At 45.4% G+C, this 6,000-nt stretch overlaps 1 long non-coding RNA gene across 1 annotated transcript in view; it reads left to right on the top strand.

Annotated features, from left to right (window-relative positions):
- Positions 1-535: 535 nt before the first annotated feature.
- Positions 536-6,000, top strand: part of LOC141264529 (uncharacterized) — a 55,439-nt gene continuing 49,974 nt past the window's right edge. The window contains exon 1 of the long non-coding RNA XR_012319994.1: positions 536-766. This is a non-coding gene — a long non-coding RNA (uncharacterized lncRNA). The remainder of the gene's footprint in view (positions 767-6,000) is intronic.

The raw sequence follows: 6,000 nt of genomic DNA, 5'->3' as shown, positions 1-6,000 counted from the left end.
TTGCTTTATTTTATTTTTTTCTATTTTCCTCCTCTAAAACCTAGGTGCTTCTTATGGTCCGGTACGTCTTATAGACCATAAAATACTTAGCCTTGAGGTATGTGCACACTGAATCTTTTAGCTGAGTTTTTGAAGTGGACGCTGAGCAGAAACTCCAAATCCTCCTAAAAAAAACCCGAAAACTCATTAAAAACTTGGAGAGTTACTGGTCAGCTTCTCTTCCAAAAACTAAAAACTCATTGTGAACACATGCTAAGAACAAAGAAAAATAAAGAAATAATTAAAATCTTCTTAAAAAAACTGTTCCCTAAGATATAAATTATGATTTTTCATTATTACATTTAAATTATTATTACATTTAAATAATGATGAAAAACCATTGGAATTATTGATTTTTATTTACTTGAAAGAAAAACTAGTAAAAATTGTAACTTGAACAAATTCTTGAAAAAAAAAAAAGTCAATGTCAAAAATATTTACATCTACGAAATATAGAACAGCCAAAATATCACCATCACATTTCTCTGCTACACTACAGGATAAAGCAGGAAAAAAATCCCAATAAGTCAGAGAGATACAAGACAGAAGGCATGGTGCCCGCTTGCTGATTCTGATCACGCTTCCCCGAGGATACTGCAAAGCTATCAGTGTTTGGATGGGAGTCTTACATGTTGAAATCAACCACCTGGAGCTCTGTGCAACCATCTGATTGACACCCACTAGATTGAAAAAGAGTGACACAGCCGAGCACCGAGCTTCAAGGCAGGTAAGTGTTAAGCACCTCGGTGATAGGAAGGAGAAGACGGTTATTACTCCTATCATTCCTTTGCTCTCACTAGACAGCCAGGAACAAATAAAGGAACTATTAATGCTTCTAATTTCCCGTGAAAGACAGATGACGGTGGAGAACAATCTCCAAATATTTCCTATGTGGGAAAGGGAAGTCTAGGGTATTTCTCAATGTTAACAACATATGAACCAAGAGAACGTTTGTGAGATGTAGCCATTTGTTTTTTCTCATTATCTGGTTAATATTCTAGATTTCCCAGGGAGGAGAAACTCTATAAGTTTTATGTCATCTCAGGTTGTCACTAAGGCAATGATTCTTGAACCTCTGAAGTTAAGATTCGGAGTGCATATTAACTCTTGCAACATTTATGGATTATCCTGTCTCTGCTCCCTTCCCCTGGGTCCGCTGCCCTCTATTGTGCTCCATATTGGGTTTTTCTGGTTGCCCGGTGTGGATCTGTGACATCACCTCTCTAGACTTATTTAAGGTCCATTGACAAACACCTGTGTCTTGGGATTAAGACTCCTAGTCCTATGTTAGGTGAGCTCCCCCATCTGTGTTGTTTGTATTGTATGTTTGTACTTGTTTTTATTCCTTCTTGGTTTCACTTCATTTGTCCTGCTGCTCCTGAGATTCCTCGTGAGCCTTTACAGTTCTTGCTTCCCACGTGCTTTCTTGCTTGCTGGATTGACACCTGTGGTCCATGTGCCAACCCGGACCAAAGGCTTAGAGGATCCACCTCACCTGCTGAGTATTAATATACCCATACACCTTCACACCCATTAAGGTCCCAATATACATAGGAATATCATCGGACGAACTCACCAATATGGTAGAGTTCGACCGACAGTCTAATGTTTATGCGATAAATGATTGTCGGGGGAGTTAGAAATCCAGCATGTCCAACTTCAGAACTACTTTGGTTCTCCAGGAAACAAGACACCCTCATTGATTTTTGGCAGCGGCTTTCTCATTAAGAACACAGGAGCATTGGGCAACGTGAGCACAACTGTAGATGATAGAAATTGCCGACATAGCTGCTGGCCAAATGCTGATTTGGCTGAGCGCTCCTGAGCTCTCTATGGGAACAAGCCATCATTTGGCTGATGGCTATCCAAAGTATGTGAAAGGCTTTACACTTTATATAACTTAGATATAGAGATATATGGCCTTCTTATTAGATGAACGGTGTTCAAGAAGGGTTCTACATCCATTGAATTAAAAATTAAAAATACTTGGTACTCCAAAATGAAGATAATATTTTTCTCAGATTTTATCTCGGATTTTATTGTAAGGCAATCCAACAAAAAACTGAAATGCTTCGGTCCTATATCTGGACCTTCAGCAGACACAGATTGCCTTTCGTCCAGTAGGAAATGTTTCAGAAAAAGAAGCAAAATAGAAAGGTGACCTAAGTCTCAATATATAATATGACTTAGGTTTCCATCTTTTCTTGAAACATTCTCGATTGGACCAAAGGCAATCTGTGTCTGATGAAGGTCCAAATTTAGAACCGAAACATTATTTTTTTTTTTGTTGAAGTGACAAGTATTTTTCATTTTAGATAACTATCAACCAAATGGTAAGTTATCAGCCACCAGGAGCTGATCTGTCCAACTTTCCCAAATACATGTAGATTAAGCTGAGCATGGATATGATGTCAATAGGGAGAGGGGAAAAATCAGACCCAGATAATGTCCCATCTAGATTTGTAACTCAAATCTCCTGAGTGCCAAAACAAAATCTGTAAAGGCCCCCATACACATTAGAGAGAATCAGCAGAACCCAACAGGATCGGATGGCCATCTAATGTGCATGTGGACCTCTAGACTTTCTCCAAATATTTAGGAGTATAGCAGTGGTTCTCTCATAGCCATGCTATGACAGCTGAGCATTGAATATTCGCTCGGCCAACAGCTATCTAATGTGTATGGCCAGCTTAATAGGGATCCTATATTTAGCAAATGTCATTTAACACTAGTGTTATCCTATGGGACACAGGGGCATTGTGGTCTTAGATAATAGGTGTGAGGCAGTGACCAGGATCGTATACGAGGGACGTTATATATCCCCCAGAATGTGTACAGAGACCCATTAAATCCATTGGAGTGCATTACAGTCACAAACTCACCTGCGGCTGCAATGCAGGAATGAAGGTGAGCATTGACCTGGTCAGGCTATCTGGCTAAGGCAGATTAAGTAAAACCCGGTAGGGCCTTCATTTCTTTGGGGAGGCTACAGGAAGGCAGTGGGGCAGCCTCCTGCCTCCAACCCGGGTTTTCCAGTGGCTCTTGCCCTGCACTAAGGATTAGTGTTGTTCAGTGTTGGGACCTGCTAGGAGGAAAGCAGGAAAACTCGGCAGGACTGTGTATAGCTGAACCCATGCCTGGGAAGGCTCTGCACCCGTGAGGCTCTGAGCGGCCTGGTGCGGCCGTTACCCACGGCAACCATTGTGTATGGACTTTCTGTTATCCCGGCTGCGAACCGGAGGACTGTCTCTATACCAACATATACTGGTGGTCGCCAACTATGCCACCCGGTACCCGGAGGCTATACCGCTATGCCACACCTCGGCAAAAATGATTGCACGGGAGCTGTTTGCACTGTTCTGTCGCTTTGGACTACTTAAGGAGATCCTGACGGATAAGGAAACCCCTTTTATGTCCAAAGTGACAAGGGAACTGTGCAAACTGCTAAAAATTAAACAATTGCGCACCTCGGTGTACCACCCTCAAACCGACGGGCTAGTAGAAAAGTTCAATAAAACCCTCAAGTCCATGTTAAAAAAAGGTGGTTTCTAGGGATGGAAGGGATTGGGACATGTTGCTACCCTTTGTGATGTTCGCCGTCCGTGAGGTACCCCAGGCTTCCACAGGGTTCTCTCTCTTTGAGTTATTGTACGGCAGACACCCTAGAGGTCTGTTGGACGTAGCCAAAGAGACGTGGGAACAAGAGCCGACTCCACATAGGAGTATAATTGAACATGTAGCTAGTATGCAGGACCAGATCGCAGCGGTCATGCCCATCGTGAAAGAACAGCTGTTAGATGCCTAGGCAGCCCAGAGGTGCACATATAATAAAAAAGCCAGAGTCAGGTCTTTTAACAAGGGTGATCGAGTGTTAGTACTGGTACCCACAGCCGAGAGTAAGCTCATGGCCAAGTGGCAAGGACCATATGAGGTTCGAGAAAAGGTGGGGGAGGTAAATTACTGGGTGTATCAGCCCAGAAGGAGGAAACCTGAGCAGCTTTATCATTTAACCTGCTAAAACCTTGGAAAGATCGAGAGTGTTTAGTTACAGACGTCACTCCGGGCATATCACCAGAGAGTTCTCTACCTTCAGCCAGGGATGCGTCTGGGGGAGAGGTCAGGATAAGTGGTGCTCTCACTAAACAGCAGCGACAGGAGGCTTGCTCACTGGTGCAGCACAATACCGACGTGTTCTCAGAGCTACCGGGCAGGACTACAGTTCTCCAACATGACATTGTCAGCGAACCTAGGGTAAGGGTGTGATTGAGACCGTACCAGGTACCCGAAGCCCGGAGGCAAGCCATCACGGCTGATGCTCCAGTTAGGCATCATCGAGAAATCATGGAGTGAGTGGGCTAGCCCCATGGTACTGATTCCGAAACCAGACGGATCGTTACGCTTCTGTAATGATTTCTGAAAGCTAAATGAAGTGTCGAAGTTTGACCTTTATCCAGTGCCCAGGGCGGATGAGCTGATTGAGAGACTGGCCAGACCCTTTCCTGCTGGTCAGTAAGTGTCAGCATTTATGTTCCGTTCTAGGGATTCTAAGTGTGGTTTCTGCTCATATGCCGCTAAACCACGCCCCCTTGTGGTCATGTGCCACTAAGCCACGCCTCTTGTGATAATGTACTGCTAAGCCACACACCCTTGTGGTCATTTGCCGCTAAGCCACGCCCCTTCTGTCTGGTACAGCATGGTTGGATGTCCTGGGGGGCAGGGGCTGTCTATAGTGTATTTAAGGGCTCCGTGGGCTCCGCCCCGGTGTCTAGTCTATCTCTTTCTAACCTGGGGTGAGGTCTCTGGCAGTAAATGCAGTGTGAGAGAGTCGTTGTCAAGGGTTCCTGCTGTGTGCTCTCTAGTCATCCTAGCCATCAATTAGGGCTAGGGGAATGCTGTGAGCAGGACACTCTACCGTGTCGGTTCACCAGTTGGTGTCCACGCTATGGAGGCGACCTTGCTACCGATCCAGTATTCCAGGGTCCGCCATTGTATGTGTGGTCACACTGCCACTTTTACACCCATATGTTGGGTGCTGCAGAGATTCTCCTCCTCTTTAGGAAATTAGGTTCCAGGCCTTTCCTAGCCTGCAGCTATCTGCAGCTCTATATGCCGCCATCTAGTGCTCAGGCATTTCATGCTGCCAAATCCTTCCTGCTCTGCACAGCGGTGTCTGGCAGTGCAGAAGTTTATTAGTTTTGTTTCTGGAGTGTTGCTAACTCCCAGCATTGTACCTTGTTTAGTTACTACTTGTGTGTGCACTTAACACACTAGTTTATTTCTTTCTTTGTGCTTAGCTGAACATTCCTCTGGGACTCAGCTGCTGCAACTCCTCTGCAGTCCGGTGGACCCCGACGTGTCCTTTAAGTTTTATTTTATTTTATTAAAGGACACGCCAGCGTAACCTTAGACTAGGCCAGGGTCTGGCTGAGTAGGTCGGCTACTGCACAGAGTCAGAATGGCTCATCCTCAATGCAATGCCATATCCAGCAGCTGGAGTCTCAGTTGTAACAAGTAGAGCAATGTCCGCCGACTCTGGACATTCCGACTCTGACCGCTCAGGCTGTGAGCCTGACAGTAGCCTCCCTAATACCCTTCCCTGTCTCAACTCCTCGCCTAGCACTTCCTAGTAAGTTTTCTGGGAGCGCTCGGATCTGTTGGGGGCTTCTCAATCAATGTGCAGTGCACTTCGAGTTACAACCGCAGGTGTACCCCACTGATAGGTCTAGGGTGGGATTTATATTTTCATTGCTTTCCGAGCGGGCGCTGGAGTGGGCTACTCCACTCTGGGAACGGTCGGATCCAGTTGTGCAAACTATAGCTGCTTTCGCAACAGCCCTCAAACAGGTCTTTTTGGGTTCTGAGGTCACCAATGACACTGCCATGCGTCTTCTCGCTATTAGTCAGGCTACGTCTTCCGTAAGCGACTATGCGGTGCGTTTCCACACCCTAGCAGCTGAGTTG

Source organism: Phyllobates terribilis, unplaced genomic scaffold (assembly GCF_046119375.1).
Source record: "Phyllobates terribilis strain yellow unplaced genomic scaffold, ASM4611937v1 Scaffold_4__5_contigs__length_816908805, whole genome shotgun sequence".
Lineage (NCBI taxonomy): Eukaryota > Metazoa > Chordata > Amphibia > Anura > Dendrobatidae > Phyllobates > Phyllobates terribilis.
This window is presented reverse-complemented; position numbering and strand designations above follow the sequence as displayed.